This window comes from Salvelinus namaycush, chromosome 17 (assembly GCF_016432855.1).
Source record: "Salvelinus namaycush isolate Seneca chromosome 17, SaNama_1.0, whole genome shotgun sequence".
NCBI lineage: Eukaryota > Metazoa > Chordata > Actinopteri > Salmoniformes > Salmonidae > Salvelinus > Salvelinus namaycush.
In genome coordinates this window covers 178,516-192,326 of record NC_052323.1, presented here as the reverse complement: position 1 = coordinate 192,326, position 13,811 = coordinate 178,516, and the positions used below count along the sequence as shown (strand labels likewise).

At 42.2% G+C, this 13,811-nt stretch overlaps 1 pseudogene; it reads right to left on the bottom strand.

Moving 5' to 3' along the window:
* Positions 1 to 6,480: 6,480 nt before the first annotated feature.
* The window catches only part of LOC120061857, a 43,058-nt pseudogene continuing 35,727 nt past the window's right edge, over positions 6,481 to 13,811 (bottom strand).

Genomic DNA, 13,811 nt, shown 5'->3' with positions numbered 1-13,811 from the left:
TCGGTTATAGTCACAGCCGTGTATATTCCCCCTCAAGCCAATACCACAATGGCCCTCAAGGAACTACACTAGACTTTATGCTAACTGGAAACCACATATCCAGAAGCTGCATTTATTGTAGCTGGGAAATTTAACAAAGCAAATTTGAGGAAAACGCTACCGAAGTTCGATCAACACATTGACTGTAGTACTTCCTTAGGAAAAACACTAGACCACTGCTACTTGCCTTTTTCGATATGCCTACAAGGCCCTCCCCTGCCCTCCCTTCGACAAATCAGATCACGACTCCATTTTGCTCCTCCCTTCCTATAGGCAGAAACTCAAACAGGAAGTACTCGTGCTAAGGTCTATTCAACGCTGGTCAGACCAATTGGAACCAATGCTTAAAGATTGTTTTGATCACGCGGACTGGGATATGTTCCGAGTAGCCTCTGAGAATAATTTTGACGTTTACACGGACACGGTGACTGAGTTCATCAGGAAGTGTTTAGGGGATGTTGTTCCCACATTGACTATTAAACCAGAAACCGTGGACAGATGGCAGCAAAACTGAAAGCACGAACCACGGCATTTAACCATGGCAAGGGGACTAGGAATATGGCCGAATACAAACAGTGTAGTTATTCCCTCCGTATGGCAATCAAACAGGCAAAACATCAGTACAGAGACGAGGTGGAGTAGCAATTCAACAGCTCAGACACGAGACGTATGTGGCAGGGTCTACAGACAATCACGGACTACAAAGGGAAAACAAGCCACATCGCGGACACCGACGTCTTGCTCCCAGACAAGCTAAACACCTTCTTCGCCCACTTTGAGGATAAGTCAGTGCCACCGACACTGCCTGCTCCCAAGGACTGTGGGCTCTCATTCTCCGTGGCCGACGTGAGTAAGACATTTAAGCGTGTTAACCCTCACAGGGCTGACGGCATCCCTAGCCGCGTCCTCAGAGCTGGCTGGAGTGTTTAAGGACATATTCAATCTCTCCCTATCCCAGTCTACTGTTCCCACTTGCTTCAAGATGTCCACCATTGTTCTTGTACCCAAGAAAGCAAAGGTAACTGAACTAAATGACTATCGCCCCGTAGCACTCACTTCTGTCATCATGAAGTGCTTTGAGATGCTAATTAAGGATCAAATCACCTCTTTCTTACCTGACACCCTAGACCCACGTCAATTTGATTACCGCCTCAATAGATCCACAGACGATGTAATCGCTATCGCACTGAACACTGCCTTATCCCATCTGGACAAGAAGGATACCTATGTCAGAATGCTGTTCATTGACTATAGCTCAGCCTTCAAAACCATGGTACCCTCCAAGCTCATCATTAAGCTCGGGGACCTGGGTCTGAACCCTGCCCTGTGCAACTGGGTCCTGGACTTCCTGACGTGCCGCCCTATGGTGGTGAAGGTAGGAAACAACACCTCCACTTCGCGGGTCCTCAACACAGGGGCCCCACAAGGGTGTGTGCTCAGCCCCCTGTTGTACTAACCTGTTGACTGCATGGCCACACACACCTTGAACTCAATCATCAAGTATACAGATGACACAACAGTAGTAGGCCTGATTATCTGAAATGACAAGACAGCCTACAGGGAGGAGGTGACGGCCCTGGCGGAGTGGTGCCAGGAAAATAACCTCTCCCTCAACGTCAACAAAACGAAGGAGCTGATCATAGGTTTCAGAAAACAGGAGAGGAATCACGCCCCTATCCACATCGATAGGACCGCAGTGGAAAATGTTGAAAGCTTCAAGTTCCTCGGCGTACACATCACTGATAATCTGAAATGGTCCACCCACAAAGACAGTGTGGTGAAGAAGCTGCAACAGAGCCTCTTCAACCTCAGGAGGCTGAAGAAATATGTCTTGGCCCCTAAGACCCTCAAACTTGTACAGATGCACAATTGAGAGCATCCTGTCAGGCTGTATCACTGCCTGGTACGGAAACTGCACCGCCCGCAACCGCAGGGCTCTCCAGAGGGTGGTGTGGCCTGCCCAACGCATCACCGGGTTACACTGCCTACCCTCCAGGACACCTACAGCACCCGATGTCACAGGAAGGCCAAAAAGATCATCAAAGACATTAACCACCTGAGCCACAGCCTGTTCACCCCGCTATCATCCAGAAGGCGAGGTCAGTACATGTGCATCAAAGCTGGGACCGAGAGCCTGAAAAACAGCTTCTATCTCAAGACCATCAGACTGTTAAAAAGCCATCACTAGCCGACTTCCACCCAGTTAAGCAACCCTGCACCTTAGAGGCTGCTGCCCTATATACATAGACATGGAGTCACTGGCCACTTTAATAATGGAACACTAGTCACTTTAATAATGTTTACAGACTGCTTGTCTCATCTCATATGTATATACTGTATTCTATTCTACTATATTTTAGTCAATGCCAGTCCGACATGGCTCGTCCTAATATTTCTATATTAATTCCATTCTTTTACTTTTAAATTTGTGTACTGTTGTAAAATGTTAGATCGTACTGCACTGTTGGAGCAACACCCGAAATAACATCTGCTAAATATGTGTATGTGACCAATACAATTTTATTTTATTTGAGTGATGACACTTAAGACATTGACTTTTTCATTCGATACATGGGAATTTAAAACCAGTTAATGTAACTAAATGTAATCGAAAATATAATCCCAAAAGTAGTGATTTATCGTAAGTGCCATAAAAAATAACTAGAAATGCTGCATACTCAAAGAAAGGTTAAAATCTCACCTTTCTGGTATAAATAGTTAAAAATTGTTGAGGTGTAGTGAGTTGGACACAAGCTCAAGTATATATGATAAAAATATGAAAATGTAATATTTTATATGACGTATTTCCTATTCAACAAAACTATGAATGGCTTGAAATTATTTACAGGCTTTCTAAATATAGCGTAATCAAATAAAACGACTAACTAAAAGTATTCAGACCCCTTGACTTTTTACATTTTGTCACCTCACAGCCTTACTCTAAAATGTATGAAAGAAATTTTCCCTCATCAATCTACACAAAATACCCCATAATGACAAAGCAAAACCTTTTTTTTTTTTTATGTTTGCAAATCTAAAAAAAAATGGAAATATCACATTTACATAGGTATTCAGACCCTTTACTCAGTACTTTGTTAAAGCACCTTTGGCAGCGATTACAGCATTGCGTCTTCTTGGGTATGACACTACAAGCTTGGTACACCTGTATTTGGGGAGTTTCTCCCATTCTCCTCTGCAGATCCTCTCAAGCTCTGTCAGGTTGGATGGGGAGTGTCGCTGCACAGCTATTTTCAGGTCTCCCCAAAGATGTTCGATCAGATTTAAGTCTGGGCTCTGGCTGGGCCACTCGAGGACATTCAGAGACTTGTCCCGAAACCATTCCTGCATTGTTTTGGCTGTGTGCTTAGGGTCGTTGTCCTGTTGGAAGGTGAACCTTCACCCCAGTCTGAGGTCTTGAGCGCTCTGGAACAGGTTTTCATCAAGGCTCTCTCTGTAGTTTGCTCTGTTCATCTTTCCCTCGATTCTGACTAGTCTCCCAGTCCCTGCCGCTGAAAAACATCCCCACAGCATGATGCTGCCAACACCATGCTTCACCCTAGGGATGGTGCAAGGTTTCCTCCAGACGTGACGCTCGGCATTCAGAACAAAGAATTCAATCTTGGTTTCATCAGACCAGAGAATCTTGTATTTATTTGAAGGATGTGCAATTAATAGATTGTTTTAATGTGCAATTAATATGGTTGATTTTTAAGGTTAGGGAGAAGTGCAGTGAATAGTGCCACTTTTTAGGACGTCAATATAAATGAATGTATTTATGGTTGTTTGTAATTTTGTCTTGCATTTTAATCATTATATGTGTTATTGTTTTTACCATCGAGGACCACTTTGGAAACAAGCGTTTTAATTAATACTTTCAATAATACAATGTGGACCTCGACCTAACCTGTAAAGTATGGTTCAGTTTGGCCGCATGGTGGCGCTGTTGGACAGGAAAAATCCTCACGGCCATATTGTTTGAGCAAGAGTCTTGGAAAATACAACATTTGGTGCCAATCGGTTCAGCGGTCTGTAGAAGAATACGTTTTAAAAGTAGTCAACATCATTGAAAATGGTCCAAAATACATCAAAAACATATTATATTGCACGATCAGTTTTATTTCTGATATTTGGCAAGCGTGGTAAACAGTACCGAAATCAATTGTCCTAGGGCAGACAATGTCTCCAATTTATCCTGATGGTGGGTAATTCATTATCAGAGCACCATACAAGCCAGGGAAGCACCATGTCTGAGAACAATGAATGCAAGGACAATATTTCATGTATAAAAAAACCACATTTTTATTGGTAAAGCATTTCTATGACAAAAAAAATCATAAAACATTTCAGAATATACAATATTTCAAGGCAATCTTTACAATTTATCGAGCAACATATTGCTTATTGCACACCATGTTTGCTCAGTATATGAACATTGTTAGTTTAAGGCATCTAGATGTTTACAATCCTAAACTTTGTCCAAAAACAGTTGCAGTCATGGTCTGTGGTTGTTTAGAACTAAAACAATACTGTACCTTTCATTATTTATTCCACAATTGCTGTTCTGCAATCTCATGAAAATAACTGCTTTATTCCCATACACAATAGAATGATTACACATTGATATACTACATTCCTGCAACAATACAAGAGACTAAATGCAGATACAGTTTCAACATACCAGCATAAGGATAAAATACCCTAAACAGAAAGTTAGCGCAACAAAAATGCTAATATTGTGCCATAACAAAAGGCATAAGCTACAACATCACTACACTACACAATGACTGATAACTGTAGAGGCACATATATACACTGCATCTGTTAGGATTCACCAAAATGATTACAATATATTAAATTCTGATTTATTATTGACACATTTATTATTATTACTCGACACATAAATCTGTGAATATATTCCTGACAGTGCTTATGTGGAATGGTTACTTTGGTATCGGCTGTCCAGTGATTTGACTGATTAATGTGCTGCCTGTCATGTAATTTTGACTAAATATATCGTTAAAAAAAGTGTATACTTCACCAACCAGCATTGTGGTTTATTCAAGTGATCAGGGGCGCAACTTTCACTGGGGACGGACGGGGGGGCATGTCCCACATTCTGAAGTTGCATTTTTGTCCCCTCCAGTTTTCATTGGAATGTAATACAAAACAAGGCAACTCTGTGATTTAGGACCATGCGGACGCTTCCGATCGTTCTGTTAGGAGGTTTGGAGTGTTTATCCGACTGGATCAAAAAAATGTAATTGTCCCCCCCACTTCTAAAACCAAAAGTTGCATCCCTGCAAGTGACATACATGTAACTGAAAAATAAAGGAAACCCTTGAGTAAATAAGGATACAAACTATATAGAACGCAGGTGCTTCCACACAGGTGTGGTTCCTGAGGTATTTAAGCAATTAACATCCTATCATTCTTAGCGTCATGTATAAAAATGCCCAGTTGCCCATTATTTTAGCTACTATAGCTAGAAGGAAAGATATCAGTAGGGAGCTTTCCATTGACAAAAGCAATGTCGCAAAATAAATAAAATGTGTAATGGAAACGGCAGACATAGGATTTTCTGAAGATCAACATTTTTATCCATTCGACAGAGGTGAATTTTTCTTCAGTCAAACTTTATTTATTAATTTATTAATGCGTAATTTGCCTAAATGGGTAATGAAAAGACTTAAACCACTACATTTTTATTCCACACTGTAGGTTTTTGCAAGAACATTTTTATTTTTTGGGTGTGACATCATTACGCCCAGCTGTTTTTAAATCGACAAGATAAATGGCAAGGCACCCTAGCAGGCAATCGTTGCATCCATTTTCAACAATCTAAAAGTCGACCCCCCAAAAAAATATATATCACTTAACAAGTTAATGGAAACATAGCTACTGACTTTGAAAGAGGGGTCTCAAATGTGCATAGGGGGTTTAAAAGTGTGTGTGTTTCAAGTTAAAGTTTCAAGTTGTATTAGTCGTATATACTGGATACACGAGCTGTGTTCCAATACCCATACTAACGTACTGTATACTACATAATGACTATATACTGTACTACATACTATTAGCTAATTTTAGTATACTGTAAACGGCACAGTATCCTTTCAGATGAGCGTACTTGCTCTTCGCCTGTCTACCGGAAGTTGATGCTGTTGCTATGCAACCTCTTGCTAGCTAGTTAGCATAACAAATTACTACTTAGACATTTTACGACTTCAGGTGTGTTCTTAAATGCAACCCCCAACACATGTCACATTTAAGCACACTTTGCAGAGAACGGTTCGATCACTAGGTTGGTAGAATAAGGAAGTAGTAATATTGTAAAGAATGGAAAAACAGTGTTGGTTCTTTGAATATGGACATGAATATTATAATCTTAAGGAGTGTTATTACTAATGTAAGACTAGTCCCTAAATGCTACGTCTTTAGTCATCCTCAGTTGTTTGCATTTCCAACTGCATTCTACAGAATCAAAGTGAAATAACCATAGAAGCCATGTGGCGGCAATGTTACGCCTTTGGGAAGTTGCTGCCTTACATTCTCAATGTTCTTATGTGACATCCTCAAAAGTAGGATGTGATGCACACAAGCTTTCCTATGTGGTAACAGAAAATAAAATCAATCTAACTGCCCTCATCTATTGTACTGTGTGTGTGCGTGGTGTGGAGAGAAAGAGACGTGACACTAGTGTGTGTGCGTGCGTGCGTTTACCTTGCTGTGTCTAAGCAGTGCTCTTGCCACACACAGTAGTTGTCTCTCTCCTACTGAGAAGTTCTCTCCATTCTCGGTCACCTCAGACTGGAGGGAATGGGGCAGTTGGCTGATCTGAATATGTTGGTAGACAAAATGGAGTCAAAACACAAGCCACAGATCGTTTTTCAACTGTTCAAACATCTCTAGAGGGGATATTTAATCTTAAACAGGTATAGGATTTGTTATCAATTACTCTCAGCAGTAATAACACTATCTGAAGATGTATAAGGCAATGCATATATACTATGATGCCAACATAAAGACTACTAGATTAATAAGAAAAGCTCATCCATTGTTTAAAAATGGCCTTTTTGCCTTTGTGCAGATTGCCATGTCTCATTTTCGATTAATTGAAAATGACACTTTTTTTCAAAGTATCTGTCTTTTTCAAACAAGCATCGCAGAGCTAGCTACAATTTAAATTTCATCCCCCTGAAAAGATAGAACAAATATTACAACAAATATTATGGCTGAACTCAAATGTGCTGGTTGATAAAATACCTGTATTTATGGGAAAGATGTTTGAAAAGGGTATTTTGTTCTTAAATTATATTGTTAATTGTAATGGTATAGTTGTCCTTCATGGAGTTATCAGAATTGTACGGGAAGGTCTGCTCAATCCAAGAGTACAACCAATTGATTACAGCATTACCCCAGAAATGGAGGAGGCAGGTGGCAGCGGGAGGAGGTAGGGAACTGGTCTGTCTGCCCAATATAAATGATCAAAACTGGCGGAGGAATAAAAATAGCATAAATAGGAAAGTATACCAGTTTCATTTGAGGACCAGGATGTTGGCAACTGTGCCATACAGATTGCAAAATAGTTGGGAAGAGATTTTTGATGTACCGATTCCATGGTACGTGTATTCCATGGTACGTGTATGAGTTGATATATAAAACAACGCAAGATTCAAGACTTCGTGCTTTTCAGCTAAAATTAATATATAGAATTCTTGCCACCAACAAAATGTTGAATATTTGGGGCATAAAATGATCGAAGCTCTGCAGATTTTGTTGTGAGGATACAGAATCAATAGACCATTTATTTTGGTATTGCCCTCAGGTAACCTGTTTCTGGTCTCAGGTTCAGGAATGGCTGAAAATGCATAGCATTGATCTAAAATTGACATTAGAAATAGTACTGTTAGGAGATCTGGAGAGACCGAGTCAGTCAATTACTAATACTCTTAGTAAAAGTATTTATCACGCAATCTGTAGATTCTATTCGATTAGATAGATTGAAATTGTACGTTAAACATCATAGCATAGTTGAAAGATATGTGTTGCATAGAAACACGAAGTGGGTGGCCAGCAGTGATAGATGGGATGGGCTGAGGGAAGCTGAGGGTTGGTATGTGGAATTGGAGACAAGTGGGGGTGGAGTTTCTGTGTGAGAATGATGGTCAAAAGATAAAGGGGGAAAAATGTCAAAATAAAACATAATAAAAGTACATTTGAATGACACTAAGTGGCAGTGTTTTTACAACTAATGCCGGTTTGCCTGAGGCTGATGCCGTGCAGGTGTTTGTACACATGCATATACACACACTCATTCAAATAAACACATACAAGAACATACACATACATGTAATAGTGCCAGACATGCACACAAACATATAAAGTAGGCATTGCTGTTATGATTTCAGTGGTCCTTGATGTCCTTTGTTTTACATTTATTATTTTTTGTATTTTTTTTTGTATTGTTGTTTGCTGTTTTCTTCTGTCTTTTCCTTTTTTCTCTTTAGTTCATACTCTTGGTTGTTGGTGCGTTGGGGGGTTCTTGGGGGTGGAGAATGGAATTAATTATATTTATTTTCTTCCGGGGGGGGGGGACTGTGGGAGGGGTCTCGAATGGTTGAGGGACAGCTATTGGGTAACTGTGGGGGGATCTTGAAGGGTTCGGGTTTCACAAGGTTGTGATCATGAAAAAGGAAACTATGAGATATATTTTATATCACTATCATGAACACGCACCCTCACACATGAGGATGGCTCTGTTGTGGAAAGACTGATACATGTTTGATAGTGTCTTGATGTTGTATTGCTTGTATTGTTTGTCCTTCATGTTCTAATACTTTAATGCTACCCCTTCCTTGTGTTTTTTGTATTAAATAATAAAAAATAAAAAAAGACTACTTGAAATTTTTAAACAGACATTTATCATTATATTTGGGGTCAAACTGAATCACTCTATTTATGTTTCCATTGACCATCTATCCCTTCTTACCATCTCCTTTATATGTGTCTTCTCAAGTGCATCCCAGATCTGGGCATCTGAGTATTGATTCCATGGGTCCAGATTGGACCTATTTGGTAAGAAAAAATAAGAATAAAGAATCAGACACTGATCTGGAGTCAGTACATTTTCCCACTAATGGTTAAGGTTAGGATTGGGGGAGGGGAAGCTGATCCTAGATCTGTACCTAGGGGAAACTTAGGTAAATCGTTCATACATACCTGATGGTGCCAATGAAGAGAACGGGCTCCTGGGGAATGATTGACAGCTTGCTTCTCAGGTCGTCCAATCCTATCTGGGCAATGTTGATGCCGTCGATGGTGGAGCCCCCAGTCAGCTCCACCAGACTGAAGAGAGATGCGCCCAGTGAGGACTTCCCTGGATAGATAGTACATGATAACTGTAATCTTCACATGTTGATGTGGTTAACTGGATAATGATTACTTCTTTGCTTCTATGACAATCATTCAAAAACAAACAACAATACAATCAATTCGATACCATCGTTGTTACATTATTTCTTAGTAAATACCAGGTAAACACCAGCGGAAATAGGACTATAAAATTAAACATTACTGATGTAAAATGATACATGGGAATAAAGGATGGTAAGTACCTGAGCCTGTGCGAAACACAATGCCGATGGTCTCCTCTGGCAGGATGTTAAAGGAGAGCTTCTTGAGTACCAGTGGCAGGTTGTCCTGGTAACACATCTCCACGTCCTGGAAGGAGATCTGTCCCTTATCTGGCCAGCAGGGAGCAGGAGAGGATGGCCCACTGATCTGTCTCGGTGCCTCACCCTCTAAGGTCTGACAGAATTTTTCAAATCAAATTTTATTTGTCACATGCGCCGAACACAACAGACCTTACAGTGAAATGCCAAGCCCTTAACCATCAATGCTTTAAGAAGTTAAGAAAAACAAGAGTACAGTAAAAAATAGAAAATAAAAGTAACAAATAATTAAACAGCAGCAGTAAAATAACAATAGCGAGGCTATATGTAGGGGGCAGAAGGACAGAGTCAATGTGCGGGGGAACCGGTTAGTCGAGGTAATATGTACATGTAGGTAGAGTTAAAGTGACTATTCATAGTTAATAAATAGAGAGTAGCAGCAGCGTAAAAGAGGAGCATGGATACCCCTTTGATTAGCTGTTCAGGGGTAGAAGCTGAAGCCTTTTGGACCTAGACTTGGCGCTCCAGTACCACTTGGCGTGCGGTAGCAGAGAGAACAGTCTATGACTAGGGTGGCTGGAGTCTTTGACAATTTTTAGGGCCTTCCTCTGACACCGCCTGGTATAGAGGTCCTGGATGGCAGGAAGCTTGGCCCCAGTGAGGTACTGGGATGTACACACTACCCTCTGTAGTGCCTTGCGGTCGGAGGCCGAGCAGTTGCCATACCAGGCAGTGATGCAACCAGTCAGGATGCTCTTGATGGTGCAGCTGTAGAACCTTTTGAGGAGCTGAGAACCCAGGCCAAATCTTTTCAGTCTCCTGAGGGGGAATAGGCTTTGTCATTCCTTCTTCACAACTGTCTTAGTCTGTTTGGACCATGTTAGTTTGTTGGTGATGTGGACACCAAGGAACATGAAGCTCTCAACATGCTCCACTACAGCCCAGTCGATGAGAATGGGAGCGTGCTCGATCCTCCTTTTCACTATAGTCCACAATCATTTCCTTTGTCTTGATCACGTTGAGGGAGTGGTTGTTGTCCTGGCACCACACGGCCAGGTCTCTGACCTCCTCCCTATAAGCTGTCTCATCGTTGTCGGTGATCAGGCCTACCACTGTTGTGTCATCGGCAAACTTGATGATGGTGTTGGAGTTATGCCTGGCCATGCAGTCATGAGCGAACAGGGAGTACATCAGGGGACTGAGCACGCACCACGGAGGGGCCCCCGTGTTGAGGATCAGCGTGGCGGATGTGTTGTTACCTACCCTTACTACCTGGGGGCGGCCCGTCAGGAAGTCCAGGATCCAGTTGCAGAGGGAGGTGTTTAGTCCCAGGGTCCTTAGCTTAGTGATGAGCTTTGAGGGCATTATGGTGTTGAACACTGAGCTGTAGTCAATTAATAGCATTCTCACATAGGAGTTCCTTTTTTCCAGGTTGGAATTGGCAGTGTGGAGTGCAATAGAGATTGCATCTTCTGTGGATCTGTTGAGACGGTATGCAAATTGGAGTGGGTCTAGGGTTTCTGGGATAATGGTGTTGATGTGAGCCATGACCAGCCTTTCAAAGCACTTCATGATTACAGATGTGAGTGCTACAGGTCGGTAGTCATTTTGGCAGGTTACCTTAGTGTTCTTGGGCACAGGGACTAAGGTGGTCTGCTTGAAACATGTTGGTATCATGTTTCAAGTGAAAATATCAGTGAAGACACTTGTCAGTTGGTCAGCGCATGCTCGGAGTACACGTCCTGGTAATCTGTCTGTCCCTGAATGTTGACCTGTTTAAAGGTCTTACTCACATCGGCTACGGAGAGCGTGATCACAGTCGTCCGGAACAGCTGATGCTCTCATGCATGTTTCAGTGTTACTTGCCTCGAAGCGAGCATATAAGTAATTTAGCTGTGCTTCCCTTTGTAGTCTAATATTTTCCAAGCTCTGCCATATCTGACGAGCGTCGGAGCCGGTGTAGTACGATTCAATCTAGGTCCTGTATTGACGCTTTGCCTGTTTGATGGTTCGTCGGAGGGCATAGCGGGACTTCTTAGAAGCTTCCGGGTTAGAGTCCCACTTCTTGAAAGCGGCAGCTCTACCCTTTAGCTCAGTGCGGATGTTGCCTGTAATGCATGGCTTCTGGTTGGGGTATGTATGTACAGTCACTGTGGGGACGACGCCATCGATGCACTTATTGATGAAGCCAGTGGTGTACTCCTCAATGCCATCGGAAGAATCCCGGAACATATTCCAGTCTGTGCTAGCAAAACAGTCCTGTAGTTTAGCATCTGCTTCATCTGACCACTTTTTTTTCACCGAGTCACTGGTGCTTGAGTGTTGATCTCTGTAGCTCCAATCCAAAGAGGCGAAGCCACCTCCTTTTTAACAGAAAATGTATTTATAGATCTCCAAAAGCTTGTTGGCGCTATAAGAAAAAGTTTATGGTTTGATGGGTGGTGTGAAACAGGTGCTGTCATGTGCTGTGATATGTGACGGGCCACACACTGGGTTCTTATATCTGCTTCCTGCTGGGATGTCATTGTGTTATTGGGACGTTGTGTTGGTGCACCGTGCGCAGGGATGTGTATTGTGTGTGTGTGCCTGCTTGCGAGTATGCTGTCTCTGTGTAAGTGTGTGTGTTGTTGCTTCATCTGTGCTTGTGTCCTGCTGCGTTAAATCTATAGGCGTGTGTTTGTGTCAGACTCAGCATGTGTGTACTTTCGAGTTGGCCACACATGGTTCAGCCAATCAACAACCTTCTCCCAACTGTTGGCAGCACTCCCTGGTGTCATTAGGCCTACCTACCTACCTACCTTTATATAATGATTGATCCTCTCCACTAATGTGAAGCGAGCCTCAGTCTCTGACAGCAGCCTCACAGTGAACTGAAAAAGACCAGTCAGCTGACGAGGAGAGAGACAGAGATAGAGAAGAAAGCAAGAGAAGCGATAAGTCAATGATTAACACCCGCACACCCTATTACAATGAACCTAGACCCACGTCAACACTAGTGTTCATCCCAGTTTGCAATGATACCCTATGAATGAATGAGCAGCACAAACCATAAACCTTTACGACCCCTATAGACAGACATGCTGATAAGGCTATACTTCTCCATTCAGCTCAATCAATTTCAATTCATAGTTCCCTAAGAGGGAGCTCCTTCCCACGCCTGTAGTAATCCCACAGTGAAATTATAAATAAGACATCAAAAAGCCTTCATAAAAACATTTCCATTAAAGGGGCAGTCAAAATAATTAAACCCTAGCAAAGATAAACTCTAACATTGTGTGTGCATGTTCACATGTGTGTGCATTTGCTTGTGCGTACGTCCATGCGTGTGTGTGTGTGTACCTGAATGGCGTAGGATATAGCCAAGCCTGCGTAGGCTTGGGGGGGATCTGGTTGTGCATGAAAACGATGAGCAGGGCTATGGTGGTGACGAGAGTAATGCTGATCAGGTCCAGTCGTACAGCCAGCCAGCGCATAGCACAGCTAAACAGGTAGTGGGAGGCCTGGTTGGTGTCCAGTAAAGCCTGGTACCTGAGATACACAGAGACAAACCACTAAGAACGGTTAGTGAGAGTCAGACTAATAACAGACTTCGTGGAAGTCGAGGGAGGCCAGGCCAAACATGTTGAACCAAGGACACATGCATTAAAGGGATACTTCGGGATTTTGGCAATGATCATTTTTATGTCTCTGTGTCTAGTATGAAGGAAGTTAGAGGTAGTTTCACGAGCCAATGCTAACTAGCGTCATTGCGAGGAAATTCCTTCAAAAAGAAGAGACTTGAGGAGTAGATAAAGGGCCTCATTGCCAAAATTCCAAAGTATCCCTTTAAGGGGCTGGTAAACTGGACATATGTGCTGTGCTAGCCAGGCTTCTACTCTCCTCACCTATAAGCCTGCCTGACACACATGGGTTTCAATGGGAGGCTGGCTTCCCTAACCAACTTGTTATGAGAGAGGCTGCCCAGTACCCACATTAGCTCAGCAGAAATGAAATGCTACTTAACTCAAACTCCAGGAAATGTTACTTAGGGACGTTTACTCATTATTAATTGTGCCATTTGGTAGACTTCTGGCGGGCTAAGCTCATTGGAAATGAACTGTCAAA